The sequence below is a fragment of the Dreissena polymorpha genome, chromosome 5 (assembly GCF_020536995.1).
Source record: "Dreissena polymorpha isolate Duluth1 chromosome 5, UMN_Dpol_1.0, whole genome shotgun sequence".
NCBI lineage: Eukaryota > Metazoa > Mollusca > Bivalvia > Myida > Dreissenidae > Dreissena > Dreissena polymorpha.
The window spans coordinates 22,633,303-22,648,222 of record NC_068359.1 but is presented as its reverse complement, the minus strand read 5'-3'; the positions used below and the strand labels follow the sequence as shown (position 1 = coordinate 22,648,222).

At 36.9% G+C, this 14,920-nt stretch overlaps 17 non-coding genes across 17 annotated transcripts; 5 read left to right on the top strand and 12 right to left on the bottom strand.

Moving 5' to 3' along the window:
• Nucleotides 1-361: 361 nt before the first annotated feature.
• On the bottom strand, nucleotides 362-434 carry Trnar-ucu (transfer RNA arginine (anticodon UCU)). The gene has a single exon. It is a non-coding gene; the product is annotated as a tRNA-Arg (tRNA).
• A 159-nt stretch (nucleotides 435-593) lies between these two features.
• Nucleotides 594-665, bottom strand: Trnae-cuc (transfer RNA glutamic acid (anticodon CUC)). Its single transcript has one exon. It is a non-coding gene; the product is annotated as a tRNA-Glu (tRNA).
• A 105-nt stretch (nucleotides 666-770) lies between these two features.
• Nucleotides 771-842, top strand: Trnad-guc (transfer RNA aspartic acid (anticodon GUC)). Its single transcript has one exon. It is a non-coding gene; the product is annotated as a tRNA-Asp (tRNA).
• Nucleotides 843-1,618: 776 nt separating this feature from the next.
• On the bottom strand, nucleotides 1,619-1,691 carry Trnar-ucu (transfer RNA arginine (anticodon UCU)). The gene has a single exon. It is a non-coding gene; the product is annotated as a tRNA-Arg (tRNA).
• A 170-nt stretch (nucleotides 1,692-1,861) lies between these two features.
• Nucleotides 1,862-1,933, top strand: Trnad-guc (transfer RNA aspartic acid (anticodon GUC)). The gene has a single exon. It is a non-coding gene; the product is annotated as a tRNA-Asp (tRNA).
• A 449-nt stretch (nucleotides 1,934-2,382) lies between these two features.
• On the bottom strand, nucleotides 2,383-2,455 carry Trnar-ucu (transfer RNA arginine (anticodon UCU)). The gene has a single exon. It is a non-coding gene; the product is annotated as a tRNA-Arg (tRNA).
• Nucleotides 2,456-2,614: 159 nt separating this feature from the next.
• Trnae-cuc (transfer RNA glutamic acid (anticodon CUC)) lies at nucleotides 2,615-2,686 on the bottom strand. Its single transcript has one exon. It is a non-coding gene; the product is annotated as a tRNA-Glu (tRNA).
• Nucleotides 2,687-2,791: 105 nt separating this feature from the next.
• Nucleotides 2,792-2,863, top strand: Trnad-guc (transfer RNA aspartic acid (anticodon GUC)). Its single transcript has one exon. It is a non-coding gene; the product is annotated as a tRNA-Asp (tRNA).
• Nucleotides 2,864-3,782: 919 nt separating this feature from the next.
• Nucleotides 3,783-3,855, bottom strand: Trnar-ucu (transfer RNA arginine (anticodon UCU)). The gene has a single exon. It is a non-coding gene; the product is annotated as a tRNA-Arg (tRNA).
• A 2,650-nt stretch (nucleotides 3,856-6,505) lies between these two features.
• Nucleotides 6,506-6,578, bottom strand: Trnar-ucu (transfer RNA arginine (anticodon UCU)). The gene has a single exon. It is a non-coding gene; the product is annotated as a tRNA-Arg (tRNA).
• Nucleotides 6,579-7,900: 1,322 nt separating this feature from the next.
• Trnar-ucu (transfer RNA arginine (anticodon UCU)) lies at nucleotides 7,901-7,973 on the bottom strand. Its single transcript has one exon. It is a non-coding gene; the product is annotated as a tRNA-Arg (tRNA).
• Nucleotides 7,974-8,143: 170 nt separating this feature from the next.
• Nucleotides 8,144-8,215, top strand: Trnad-guc (transfer RNA aspartic acid (anticodon GUC)). The gene has a single exon. It is a non-coding gene; the product is annotated as a tRNA-Asp (tRNA).
• Nucleotides 8,216-8,664: 449 nt separating this feature from the next.
• On the bottom strand, nucleotides 8,665-8,737 carry Trnar-ucu (transfer RNA arginine (anticodon UCU)). Its single transcript has one exon. It is a non-coding gene; the product is annotated as a tRNA-Arg (tRNA).
• Nucleotides 8,738-8,896: 159 nt separating this feature from the next.
• On the bottom strand, nucleotides 8,897-8,968 carry Trnae-cuc (transfer RNA glutamic acid (anticodon CUC)). The gene has a single exon. It is a non-coding gene; the product is annotated as a tRNA-Glu (tRNA).
• Nucleotides 8,969-9,073: 105 nt separating this feature from the next.
• On the top strand, nucleotides 9,074-9,145 carry Trnad-guc (transfer RNA aspartic acid (anticodon GUC)). The gene has a single exon. It is a non-coding gene; the product is annotated as a tRNA-Asp (tRNA).
• A 918-nt stretch (nucleotides 9,146-10,063) lies between these two features.
• Trnar-ucu (transfer RNA arginine (anticodon UCU)) lies at nucleotides 10,064-10,136 on the bottom strand. The gene has a single exon. It is a non-coding gene; the product is annotated as a tRNA-Arg (tRNA).
• Nucleotides 10,137-12,785: 2,649 nt separating this feature from the next.
• On the bottom strand, nucleotides 12,786-12,858 carry Trnar-ucu (transfer RNA arginine (anticodon UCU)). Its single transcript has one exon. It is a non-coding gene; the product is annotated as a tRNA-Arg (tRNA).
• Nucleotides 12,859-14,920: the final 2,062 nt, after the last annotated feature.

Here is a 14,920-nt window from a genome sequence, read left to right as displayed (position 1 = left end):
ATGGCTTATTTTCTTATTGCTTACAAATATACCTTCAAATTGATACCAAACCATTCCGTTTGCAATTTTTTTACAAATCCTATGCAGCATGCACTGAACAATGTGTGCTAAGTATCAAACTGACTGCATGTCACCCTAAAAACAGGAGTTCCGGTTTGGGGTTGTGTGACCTTGAATGTAAGAGACTACACGAAGTGAACATGACACTTGGCGGTAAAGCTTGGGGTCACATTATACTTAATAATTTCCCTGTATAATTCAATGTACAAACGACAACTTAAAGAGAAAATAAATGCTACATTGTGCACATAGAGACCCAACTAAGCATACCTTTTCTGAAAGGTCTATACTACATACAAATCATTCCCGGTGGGATTCGAACCCGCGACCTCTGGATTAGAAGTCCAGCGCGCTATTCACTGCGCTACGGGGACTTAAAATTTCCGGTCCGTCGCATCTTTTCACAGCCACACGTTCGAACTTGTTTCGGTGAAATGTTGTTCACGAGCAAATAATGTCAACTATTAATACTGTTACAAGCTTCTGAAAATGCGCCTTATTTCACAACATAAACATAACTTTGCAAAAGAGAATTCCCAAGCGGGGAATCGAACCCCGGCCGCCACGGTGAGAGCGTGGAATCCTAACCACTAGACCACTTGGGAAGCTTGAACTTCACATGTCAAGTATGTAGTAGAAATATGCCTCGCTGGCCAAATGCTCTGTGTTTGCAATTATCTGTGGTTTGATATCGATGTCCATTATCAGCTTCCTCGATAGTATAGTGGTGAGTATCCCCGCCTGTCACGCGGGAGACCGGGGTTCGATTCCCCGTCGGGGAGCACTTGCTTTTTTGCCTTTCTTCATATATATTGTAATTATTGTCAAGTGTAAATGTGGACAAGTTTTCGTTCCACGCTGATTGCTTCATCTAGATGTATCAACGACGAAAAAACTGTTATATTCTATGAATAAATTAACACCCATTTTTAAAGACCAACTTGTCTTTAATGACACTTGCCAGGCCTTGGTTTTGATCAAGCAATGACCCACTATATCATCATACATAATTGGAAAGATAAATGCATACTCATTTGAAAAAAAGGATGTCCTTTAATTCTATACGTTGTAACTCAAATATTCACCTTAGAACAGGCACACCGGTTTTGACAGCTGTGCAGGCGACCATTTTGGGCTCAAATAGTATGACCTACTTTCGAAGCCGGAAACCATCAACAAAAAAGTAGAGCACAAAAATGGCTTTTTTTCTTATTGCTTACAAATATACCTTCAAATTGATACCAAACCATTCCATTTGCAATGTATTTTACAAATCCTATGCAGCATGCACTGAACAATGTGTGCTAAGTATCAAACTGACTGCATGTAACCCTAAAAACAGGAGTTCCGGTTTGGGGTTGTGTGACCTTGAATGTAAGAGACTACACGAAGTGAACATGACACTTGGCGGTAAAGCTTGGGGTCACATTATACTTAATAATTTCCCTGTATAATTCAATGTACAAACGACAACTTAAAGAGAAAATAAATGCTACATTGTGCACATAGAGACCCAACTAAGCATACCTTTTCTGAAAGGTCTATACTACATACAAATCATTCCCGGTGGGATTCGAACCCGCGACCTCTGGATTAGAAGTCCAGCGCGTTATTCACTGCGCTACGGGGACTTAAAATTTCCGGTCCGTCGCATCTTTTCACAGCCACACCATCCTAACCACTAGACCACTTAGGAAGCTTGAACTTCACATGTCAAGTATGTAGTAGAAATATGCCTCGCTGGCCGAATGCTCTGTGCTTGCAATTATCTGTGGTTTGATATCGATGTCCATTATCAGCTTCCTCGATAGTATAGTGGTGAGTATCCCCGCCTGTCACGCGGGAGACCGGGGTTCGATTCCCCGTCGGGGAGCACTTGCTTTTTTGCCTTTCTTCATATATATTGTAATTATTGTCAAGTGTAAATGAGGACAAGTTTTCGTTCCACGCTGATTGCTTCATCTAGATGTATCAACGACGAAAAAACTGTGTTATATTCTATGAATAAATTAACACCCATTTTTAAAGACCAACTTTTCTTTAATGACACTTGCCAGGCCTTGATTTTGGAATATTTATTGGTACGTGTGGTTGGAGAAAGATTGTCGTGTACTCCAAACTTACAGTTTTACTTGAATGTAAGAGACTACACGAAGTGAACATGACACTTGGCGGTAAAGCTTGGGGTCACATTATACTTAATAATTTCCCTGTATAATTCAATGTACAAACGACAACTTAAAGAGAAAATAAATGCTACATTGTGCACATAGAGACCCAACTAAGCATACCTTTTCTGAAAGGTCTATACTACATACAAATCATTCCCGGTGGGATTCGAACCCGCAACCTCTGGATTAGAAGTCCAGCGCGCTATTCACTGCGCTACGGGGACTTAAAATTTCCGGTCCGTCGCATCTTTTCACAGCCACACGTTCGAACTTGTTTCGGTGAAATGTTGTTCACGAGCAAATAATGTCAACTATTAATACTGTTACAAGCTTCTGAAAATGCGCCTTATTTCACAACATAAACATAACTTTGCAAAAGAGAATTCCCAAGCGGGGAATCGAACCCCGGCCGCCACGGTGAGAGCGTGGAATCCTAACCACTAGACCACTTGGGAAGCTTGAACTTCACATGTCAAGTATGTAGTAGAAATATGCCTCGCTGGCCAAATGCTCTGTGCTTGCAATTATCTGTGGTTTGATATCGATGTCCATTATCAGCTTCCTCGATAGTATAGTGGTGAGTATCCCCGCCTGTCACGCGGGAGACCGGGGTTCGATTCCCCGTCGGGGAGCACTTGCTTTTTTGCCTTTCTTCATATATATTGTAATTATTGTCAAGTGTAAATGTGGACAAGTTTTCGTTCCACGCTGATTGCTTCATCTAGATGTATCAACGACGAAAAAACTGTTATATTCTATGAATAAATTAACACCCATTTTTAAAGACCAACTTGTCTTTAATGACACTTGCCAGGCCTTGGTTTTGGAATATTTATTGGTACGTGTGGTTGGAGAAAGATTGTCGTGTACTCCAAACTCACAGTTTTACTTGAGGTTACGCATGCGCAATTAATTTCCTTCTATATTACATATAAATTAGTTGAAGTTCGATATCAATTTTTACCCTGATCAAGCAATGACCCACTATATCATCATACATAATTGGAAAGATAAATGCATACTCATTTGAAAAAAAGGATGTCCTTTAATTCTATACGTTGTAACTCAAATATTCACCTTAGAACAGGCACACCGGTTTTGACAGCTGTGCAGGCGACCATTTTTGGCTCAAATAGTATGACCTACTTTCGAAGCCGGAAACCATCAACAAAAAAGTAGAGCACAAAAATGGCTTTTTTTTCTTATTGCTTACAAATATACCTTCAAATTGATACCAAACCATTCCATTTGCAATGTATTTTACAAATCCTATGCAGCATGCACTGAACAATGTGTGCTAAGTATCAAACTGACTGCATGTAACCCTAAAAACAGGAGTTCCGGTTTGGGGTTGTGTGACCTTGAATGTAAGAGACTACACGAAGTGAACATGACACTTGGCGGTAAAGCTTGGGGTCACATTATACTTAATAATTTCCCTGTATAATTCAATGTACAAACGACAACTTAAAGAGAAAATAAATGCTACATTGTGCACATAGAGACCCAACTAAGCATACCTTTTCTGAAAGGTCTATACTACATACAAATCATTCCCGGTGGGATTCGAACCCGCGACCTCTGGATTAGAAGTCCAGCGCGCTATTCACTGCGCTACGGGGACTTAAAATTTCCGGTCCGTCGCATCTTTTCACAGCCACACGTTCGAACTTGTTTCGGTGAAATGTTGTTCACGAGCAAATAATGTCAACTATTAATACTGTTACAAGCTTCTGAAAATGCGCCTTATTTCACAACATAAACATAACTTTGCAAAAGAGTATCCCCGCCTGTCACGCGGGAGACCGGGGTTCGATTCCCCGTCGGGGAGCACTTGCTTTTTTGCCTTTATTCATATATATTGTAATTATTGTCAAGTGTAAATGAGGACAAGTTTTCGTTCCACGCTGATTGCTTCATCTAGATGTATCAACGACGAAAAAACTGTGTTATATTCTATGAATAAATTAACACCCATTTTTAAAGACCAACTTTTCTTTAATGACACTTGCCAGGCCTTGATTTTGGAATATTTATTGGTACGTGTGGTTGGAGAAAGATTGTCGTGTACTCCAAACTTAGATAATTACATCATTTGGACTGGTCTTGACTTTTGTGCAGCACTTACTTTTCTTTTGGATAACTTGTTTGTTGAATTTAATGGTAAAATATTTAAACAAATTATTGGCGTTCCTATGGGTACTAATTGTGCGCCACTTATAGCTGACCTTTTTTATATTGTTATGAAAGCGAATTTATGTTAGAATTATCTAAAACTAAGCAAGTAGATTTGATTAATTGTTTTAACCTTACTAGTAGGTACATTGATGACATACTTAATTTAGATAATCCATTATTTGAACAATATATTTACAAAATCTACCCAAAAGAACTAGTCTTAAATAGATCGTGTATATCCAATACAGACGCTGCGTATTTAGACTTACATTTAACTATTAAAAATAATTTGATCAAAACTAGTTTATACGACAAACGGGACGATTTTAACTTTGAAATTGTGAATTTTCCGTTTCTAGATGGCAACATCCCTAAAGGACCTTCCTATGGTATTTACATTTCGCAGTTGGTACGTTATGCCAGAGCATGTTCGTGTATTAAAGATTTTAATGATCGTAATCTAATATTAACTAAAAAATTGCTAAAACAAGGCTTTTTGTATCATAACCTAAGAAATAAATTTGCTAGATTTTACTCTAAGTATGGTGATTTAATTTCAAAATATAATGTTTCTTTAAAATGGAATTTAAATAATGGAATCTCCCATCCATCATTTTACGGAGATGTTTTGAAGCGTGTCCGCAAATTAAAATATGTTAAACCAAATGTTCATATTAAACTTTTCAATTTAATTAACTTGTTTTCATCAAAAGGATACGATGCTTATGTACTTAAAAGCACGTATTTGATGGTTTTCGATTCACTATATCTTTCTTCCCTTAAAATTTGGAATCATATGTGATATTATAGGCATTTTTCACTGTTGAATAAAATTGTGTCATTGTGTCGTATGAACAAATCTGCATGAATACTACATTATAGGCATTTTTCACTTTTGAATAAAATTGTGTCATTGTGTCGTATGAACAAATCTGCATGTAAACTACATTTGGACTCAAATCGTACATCAAATCATTTCTGTCTTTAGTTGTCTAAACACCTATATACTGTTTGATTCCAATAATGTCGCTTTAATGGAATTACCATTTTTATTCATTTGCTTCTTAATATTTAATCACCTAAACTTGTTTTATTAGTAGCACAGCCCCATTAATATTTTTATTTAGTACTGCCCTTGGAATTTGTTCACGTTATTATGTCATTATGGATTTTTGTGACGTCATACGACCGACTTTCCCAGTTGTAATCTACATGCATAGGTCATTGGGTTTATAACGTTCCATTTTATTTATATTTTCTCTCTGATAGGCGTTTCTTGTTTGATTTAATTATTTTTAATTTGTTTAGCAGTCGCATAAACAACCAAGCTATGTAATATGGAATTTTTACACCCATAATTGCTGCTTCTTCCTGTATTTGCGCGATGATTATCTGAGATATTAACTCTATGATTCTATATTCTCAAATCTTTTCTATAAAGAAGGAATGTAGTTGACAATTGTTAAAAGTTTTATTTGATCGTTCGTCAAAAAGTTGTAATTCTGTTACTCTTGTAACTTCAATGCAATAGAGTAATTAAATAGTCATTAAATTGAATGCGTTTAAATTCCCTTTTATTATTGTTTAATTTGAGTTACAATGCTATGACGTTAAATTTTATTTACACTTAAATGTATTATGAATATTGCTGGGCCAAGTGTGAGGTTGAGCGCTCTATAACCAGGTTTAAACCCCCAATGCTTTGCATTGACCGTTCCAAGGCGGTGACCCCAGCTTTATTCATATTTTGTGTTTATGTTGGTTTGTATTGTGCTGAATTGTGCTGTTCTGTACTGTTTGGGCAATCGGTCACTTGCCTTAAATAAAGGACCAACTAAATGTTTTTAATGAAAATTCAATACTGCTCCAGCAGCTGGAGTTTCACTTCTTTATATTACAGTTTTACTTGAATGTAAGAGACTACACGAAGTGAACTTGACACTTGGTGGTAAAGCTTGGGGTAACATTATACTTAATAATTTCCTTGTATAATTCAATGTTCAAACGACAACTTAAAGAGAAAATAAATGCTACATTGTGCACATAGAGACCCACATAAGCCTACCTTTTCTGAAAGGTCTAAACTACAGACAAATCATTCCCGGTGGGATTCGAACCCGCGACCTCTGGATTAGAAGTCCAGCGCCCTATTCACTGCGCTACGGGGACTTAAAATTTCCGGTCCGTCGCATCTTTTCACAGCCACACGTTCGAACTTGTTTCGGTGAAATGTTGTTCACGAGAAAATAATGTCAACTATTAATACTGTTACAAGATTCTGAAAATACGCCTTATTTTACAACATAAACATAACTTTGCAAAAGAGAATTACCAAGCGGGAAATCGAACACCGGCCGCCATGGTGAGAGCGTGGAATCCTAACCACTAGACCACTTGGAAAGCTTGAGCTTCACATGTCAAGTATGTATTAGAAATATGCCTCGCTGGCCGAATGCTCTGTGCTTGCAATTATCTGTGGTTTGATATCGATGTCCATTATCAGCTTCCTCGATAGTATAGTGGTGAGTATCCCCGCCTGTCACGACCGGGGTTCGATTCCACGTCGGGGAGCACTTGCTGTTTTGCCTTTCGTCATATATATTGTAATTATTGTTAAGTGTAAATGAAGCTAAGTTTTCGTTCCACGCTGATTGCTTCATCTAGATGTATCAACGACGAAAAAAACTGTGTTATATTCTATGAATAAATTAACACCCATTTTTAAAGACCAACTTTTCTTTAATGACACTTGCCAGGCCTTGGTTTTGGAATATTTATTGGTACGTGTGGTTGGAGAAAGATTGTCGTGTACTCCAAACTCACAGTTTTACTTGAGGTTACGCATGCGCAATTAATTTTCTTCTATATTACATATAAATTAGTTGAAGTTCGATATCAATTTTTACCATGATCAAGCAATGACCCACTATATCATCATACATAATTGGAAAGATAAATGCATACTCATTTGAAAAAAGGATGTCCTTTAATTCTATACGTTGTAACTCAAAATATTCACCTTAGAACAGGCACACCGGTTTTGACAGCTGTGCAGGAACATTTTGGGCTCAAATAGTATGGCCTACTTTCGAAGCCGGAAACCATCAACAGAAAAAGTAGAGCACAAAAATGGCTTATTTTCTTATTGCTTACAAATATACCTTCAAATTGATACCAAACCATTCCGTTTGCAATGTATTTTACAAATCCTATGCAGCATGCACTGAACAATGTGTGCTAAGTATCAAACTGACTGCATGTAACCCTAAAAACAGGAGTTCCGGTTTGGGGTTGTGTGACCTTGAATGTAAGAGACTACACGAAGTGAACATGACACTTGGCGGTAAAGCTTGGGGTCACATTATACTTAATAATTTCCCTGTATAATTCAATGTACAAACGACAACTTAAAGAGAAAATAAATGCTACATTGTGCACATAGAGACCCAACTAAGCATACCTTTTCTGAAAGGTCTATACTACATACAAATCATTCCCGGTGGGATTCGAACCCGCGACCTCTGGATTAGAAGTCCAGCGCGTTATTCACTGCGCTACGGGGACTTAAAATTTCCGGTCCGTCGCATCTTTTCACAGCCACACCATCCTAACCACTAGACCACTTAGGAAGCTTGAACTTCACATGTCAAGTATGTAGTAGAAATATGCCTCGCTGGCCGAATGCTCTGTGCTTGCAATTATCTGTGGTTTGATATCGATGTCCATTATCAGCTTCCTCGATAGTATAGTGGTGAGTATCCCCGCCTGTCACGCGGGAGACCGGGGTTCGATTCCCCGTCGGGGAGCACTTGCTTTTTTGCCTTTCTTCATATATATTGTAATTATTGTCAAGTGTAAATGAGGACAAGTTTTCGTTCCACGCTGATTGCTTGATCTAGATGTATCAACGACGAAAAAACTGTGTTATATTCTATGAATAAATTAACACCCATTTTTAAAGACCAACTTTTCTTTAATGACACTTGCCAGGCCTTGATTTTGGAATATTTATTGGTACGTGTGGTTGGAGAAAGATTGTCGTGTACTCCAAACTTACAGTTTTACTTGAATGTAAGAGACTACACGAAGTGAACATGACACTTGGCGGTAAAGCTTGGGGTCACATTATACTTAATAATTTCCCTGTATAATTCAATGTACAAACGACAACTTAAAGAGAAAATAAATGCTACATTGTGCACATAGAGACCCAACTAAGCATACCTTTTCTGAAAGGTCTATACTACATACAAATCATTCCCGGTGGGATTCGAACCCGCAACCTCTGGATTAGAAGTCCAGCGCGCTATTCACTGCGCTACGGGGACTTAAAATTTCCGGTCCGTCGCATCTTTTCACAGCCACACGTTCGAACTTGTTTCGGTGAAATGTTGTTCACGAGCAAATAATGTCAACTATTAATACTGTTACAAGCTTCTGAAAATGCGCCTTATTTCACAACATAAACATAACTTTGCAAAAGAGAATTCCCAAGCGGGGAATCGAACCCCGGCCGCCACGGTGAGAGCGTGGAATCCTAACCACTAGACCACTTGGGAAGCTTGAACTTCACATGTCAAGTATGTAGTAGAAATATGCCTCGCTGGCCAAATGCTCTGTGCTTGCAATTATCTGTGGTTTGATATCGATGTCCATTATCAGCTTCCTCGATAGTATAGTGGTGAGTATCCTCGCCTGTCACGCGGGAGACTGGGGTTCGATTCCCCGTCGGGGAGCACTTGCTTTTATGCCTTTCGTCATATATATTGTAATTATTGTCAAGTGTAAATGTGGACAAGTTTTCGTTCCACGCTGATTGCTTCATCTAGATGTATCAACGACGAAAAAACTGTTATATTCTATGAATAAATTAACACCCATTTTTAAAGACCAACTTGTCTTTAATGACACTTGCCAGGCCTTGGTTTTGGAATATTTATTGGTACGTGTGGTTGGAGAAAGATTGTCGTGTACTCCAAACTCACAGTTTTACTTGAGGTTACGCATGCGCAATTAATTTCCTTCTATATTACATATAAATTAGTTGAAGTTCGATATCAATTTTTACCCTGATCAAGCAATGACCCACTATATCATCATACATTATTGGAAAGATAAATGCATACTCATTTGAAAAAAAGGATGTCCTTTAATTCTATACGTTGTAACTCAAATATTCACCTTAGAACAGGCACACCGGTTTTGACAGCTGTGCAGGCGACCATTTTGGGCTCAAATAGTATGACCTACTTTCGAAGCCGGAAACCATCAACAAAAAAGTAGAGCACAAAAATGGCTTTTTTTCTTATTGCTTACAAATATACCTTCAAATTGATACCAAACCATTCCATTTGCAATGTATTTTACAAATCATATGCAGCATGCACTGAACAATGTGTGCTAAGTATCAAACTGACTGCATGTAACCCTAAAAACAGGAGTTCCGGTTTGGGGTTGTGTGACCTTGAATGTAAGAGACTACACGAAGTGAACATGACACTTGGCGGTAAAGCTTGGGGTCACATTATACTTAATAATTTCCCTGTATAATTCAATGTACAAACGACAACTTAAAGAGAAAATAAATGCTACATTGTGCACATAGAGACCCAACTAAGCATACCTTTTCTGAAAGGTCTATACTACATACAAATCATTCCCGGTGGGATTCGAACCCGCGACCTCTGGATTAGAAGTCCAGCGCGCTATTCACTGCGCTACGGGGACTTAAAATTTCCGGTCCGTCGCATCTTTTCACAGCCACACGTTCGAACTTGTTTCGGTGAAATGTTGTTCACGAGCAAATAATGTCAACTATTAATACTGTTACAAGCTTCTGAAAATGCGCCTTATTTCACAACATAAACATAACTTTGCAAAAGAGTATCCCCGCCTGTCACGCGGGAGACCGGGGTTCGATTCCCCGTCGGGGAGCACTTGCTTTTTTGCCTTTCTTCATATATATTGTAATTATTGTCAAGTGTAAATGAGGACAAGTTTTCGTTCCACGCTGATTGCTTCATCTAGATGTATCAACGACGAAAAAACTGTGTTATATTCTATGAATAAATTAACACCCATTTTTAAAGACCAACTTTTCTTTAATGACACTTGCCAGGCCTTGATTTTGGAATATTTATTGGTACGTGTGGTTGGAGAAAGATTGTCGTGTACTCCAAACTTAGATAATTACATCATTTGGACTGGTCTTGACTTTTGTGCAGCACTTACTTTTCTTTTGGATAACTTGTTTGTTGAATTTAATGGTAAAATATTTAAACAAATTATTGGCGTTCCTATGGGTACTAATTGTGCGCCACTTATAGCTGACCTTTTTTATATTGTTATGAAAGCGAATTTATGTTAGAATTATCTAAAACTAAGCAAGTAGATTTGATTAATTGTTTTAACCTTACTAGTAGGTACATTGATGACATACTTAATTTAGATAATCCATTATTTGAACAATATATTTACAAAATCTACCCAAAAGAACTAGTCTTAAATAGATCGTGTATATCCAATACAGACGCTGCGTATTTAGACTTACATTTAACTATTAAAAATAATTTGATCAAAACTAGTTTATACGACAAACGGGACGATTTTAACTTTGAAATTGTGAATTTTCCGTTTCTAGATGGCAACATCCCTAAAGGACCTTCCTATGGTATTTACATTTCGCAGTTGGTACGTTATGCCAGAGCATGTTCGTGTATTAAAGATTTTAATGATCGTAATCTAATATTAACTAAAAAATTGCTAAAACAAGGCTTTTTGTATCATAACCTAAGAAATAAATTTGCTAGATTTTACTCTAAGTATGGTGATTTAATTTCAAAATATAATGTTTCTTTAAAATGGAATTTAAATAATGGAATCTCCCATCCATCATTTTACGGAGATGTTTTGAAGCGTGTCCGCAAATTAAAATATGTTAAACCAAATGTTCATATTAAACTTTTCAATTTAATTAACTTGTTTCATCAAAAGGATACGATGCTTATGTACTTAAAAGCACGTATTTGATGGTTTTCGATTCACTATATCTTTTTTCCCTTAAAATTTGGAATCATATGTGATATTATAGGCATTTTTCACTGTTGAATAAAATTGTGTCATTGTGTCGTATGAACAAATCTGCATGAATACTACATTATAGGCATTTTTCACTTTTGAATAAAATTGTGTCATTGTGTCGTATGAACAAATCTGCATGTAAACTACATTTGGACTCAAATCGTACATCAAATCATTTCTGTCTTTAGTTGTCTAAACACCTATATACTGTTTGATTCCAATAATGTCGCTTTAATGGAATTACCATTTTTATTCATTTGCTTCTTAATATTTAATCACCTAAACTTGTTTTATTAGTAGCACAGCCCCATTAATATTTTTATTTAGTACTGCCCTTGGAATTTGTTCACGTTATTATGTCATTATGGATTTTTGTGACGTCATACGACCGACTTTCCCAGTTGTAATCTACATGCATAGGTCATTGGGTTTATAACGTTCCATTTTATTTATATTTTCTCTCTGATAGGCGTTTCTTGTTTGATTTAATTATTTTTAATTTGTTTAGCAGTCGCATAAACAACCAAGCTATGTAATATGGAATTTTTACACCCATAATTGCTGCTTCTTCCTGTATTTGCGCGATGATTATCTGAGATATTAACTCTATGATTCTATATTCTCAAATCTTTTCTATAAAGAAGGAATGTAGTTGACAATTGTTAAAAGTTTTATTTGATCGTTCGTCAAAAAGTTGTAATTATGTTACTCTTGTAACTTCAATGCAATAGAGTAATTAAATAGTCATTAAATTGAATGCGTTTAAATTCCCTTTTATTATTGTTTAATTTGAGTTACAATGCTATGACGTTAAATTTTATTTACACTTAAATGTATTATGAATATTGCTGGGCCAAGTGTGAGGTTGAGCGCTCTATAACCAGGTTTAAACCCCCAATGCTTTGCATTGACCGTTCCAAGGCGGTGACCCCAGCTTTATTCATATTTTGTGTTTATGTTGGTTTGTATTGTGCTGAATTGTGCTGTTCTGTACTGTTTGGGCAATCGGTCACTTGCCTTAAATAAAGGACCAACTAAATGTTTTTAATGAAAATTCAATACTGCTCCAGCAGCTGGAGTTTCACTTCTTTATATTACAGTTTTACTTGAATGTAAGAGACTACACGAAGTGAACTTGACACTTGGTGGTAAAGCTTGGGGTAACATTATACTTAATAATTTCCTTGTATAATTCAATGTTCAAACGACAACTTAAAGAGAAAATAAATGCTACATTGTGCACATAGAGACCCACATAAGCCTACCTTTTCTGAAAGGTCTAAACTACAGACAAATCATTCCCGGTGGGATTCGAACCCGCGACCTCTGGATTAGAAGTCCAGCGCCCTATTCACTGCGCTACGGGGACTTAAAATTTCCGGTCCGTCGCATCTTTTCACAGCCACACGTTCGAACTTGTTTCGGTGAAATGTTGTTCACGAGAAAATAATGTCAACTATTAATACTGTTACAAGATTCTGAAAATGCGCCTTATTTTACAACATAAACATAACTTTGCAAAAGAGAATTACCAAGCGGGGAATCGAACACCGGCCGCCATGGTGAGAGCGTGGAATCCTAACCACTAGACCACTTGGAAAGCTTGAGCTTCACATGTCAAGTATGTATTAGAAATATGCCTCGCTGGCCGAATGCTCTGTGCTTGCAATTATCTGTGGTTTGATATCGATGTCCATTATCAGCTTCCTCGATAGTATAGTGGTGAGTATCCCCGCCTGTCACGACCGGGGTTCGATTCCACGTCGGGGAGCACTTGCTGTTTTGCCTTTCGTCATATATATTGTAATTATTGTTAAGTGTAAATGAAGCTAAGTTTTCGTTCCACGCTGATTGCTTCATCTAGATGTATCAACGACGAAAAAACTGTGTTATATTCTATGAATAAATTAACACCCATTTTTAAAGACCAACTTTTCTTTAATGACACTTGCCAGGCCTTGGTTTTGGAATATTTATTGGTACGTGTGGTTGGAGAAAGATTGTCGTGTACTCCAAACTCACAGTTTTACTTGAGGTTACGCATGCGCAATTAATTTTCTTCTATATTACATATAAATTAGTTGAAGTTCGATATCAATTTTTACCATGATCAAGCAATGACCCACTATATCATCATACTTAATTGGAAAGATAAATGCATACTCATTTGAAAAAAGGATGTCCTTTAATTCTATACGTTGTAACTCAAAATATTCACCTTAGAACAGGCACACCGGTTTTGACAGCTGTGCAGGAACATTTTGGGCTCAAATAGTATGGCCTACTTTCGAAGCCGGAAACCATCAACAGAAAAAGTAGAGCACAAAAATGGCTTATTTTCTTATTGCTTACAAATATACCTTCAAATTGATACCAAACCATTCCGTTTGCAATGTATTTTACAAATCCTATGCAGCATGCACTGAACAATGTGTGCTAAGTATCAAACTGACTGCATGTAACCCTAAAAACAGGAGTTCCGGTCAATCGGAACACCTCGGACAATTCCGCCATATCGGCGATCGTCTCTCGGGTGTATTTGGTGGAAGAATATGTCTAACTCCTCTAGGCGGAAGATATTAAACCGAAAATATAGTTCGGGTTACACACGAACAAATTTGCACTAAATCAACCGATAATATAGATATATAATGACCAATATCTGTAAAGAGTAATATAATAGAATATTTATTAATGATATTGTTTAAAATTAGATATTATTGCATGCAAAATATTCAAATTTTAATAAAATGTTAAGAAAGCAAAATAGTTGTTTATTGAAGTGAAAACATCAACATTATTCAAACTTAAGAGAATCAGTATTTCTTAAATTATATTCATTGCAACATTGCTGATGTTCGGCTCCAGGCGACAAACTTTGAGATTTAATCAATATGTTTATGTTCTATACCATAAACAATCGTACAACACTGTACAGTGGTACAGAGAAAACTCTTGGATGTAATTTAAGAAATAGTAAACTCCACATTGGTCCCAATGGCATTATAGTGACCAGCCAGGCAGTCACAAACTGTATATGGACTATAGCCATACAGCCCTCAGTGGGGCTATAATCAGTATTGAGACACCTGAAAGGTTTCATGGAATGGAATGAGTGGGGCTTGATTGAATTTGAAAAAACGATTATTTCTGTACATTTGATGATTGCAACCATACAGTACTTCTGGCAGATATTGTTTATATTTTATCCTAGGCATTTTAATTCCAGATGTTGTTATAATCCCGGCCAGGCAACTAGCTTTTCAAAGCCTTAAACAATCCAGTGCCATTAAAATTAGGGACAGCCTGTTACAATGTTCAGTTTGGTAATATTATTAAATTAAGGCATAACTTTGCCCTTGGAAATGAACTCAATTCAGAATGGCCTCTCAAAATAAGACATACTGTATTGGAAATGTTAAAACTGAGCA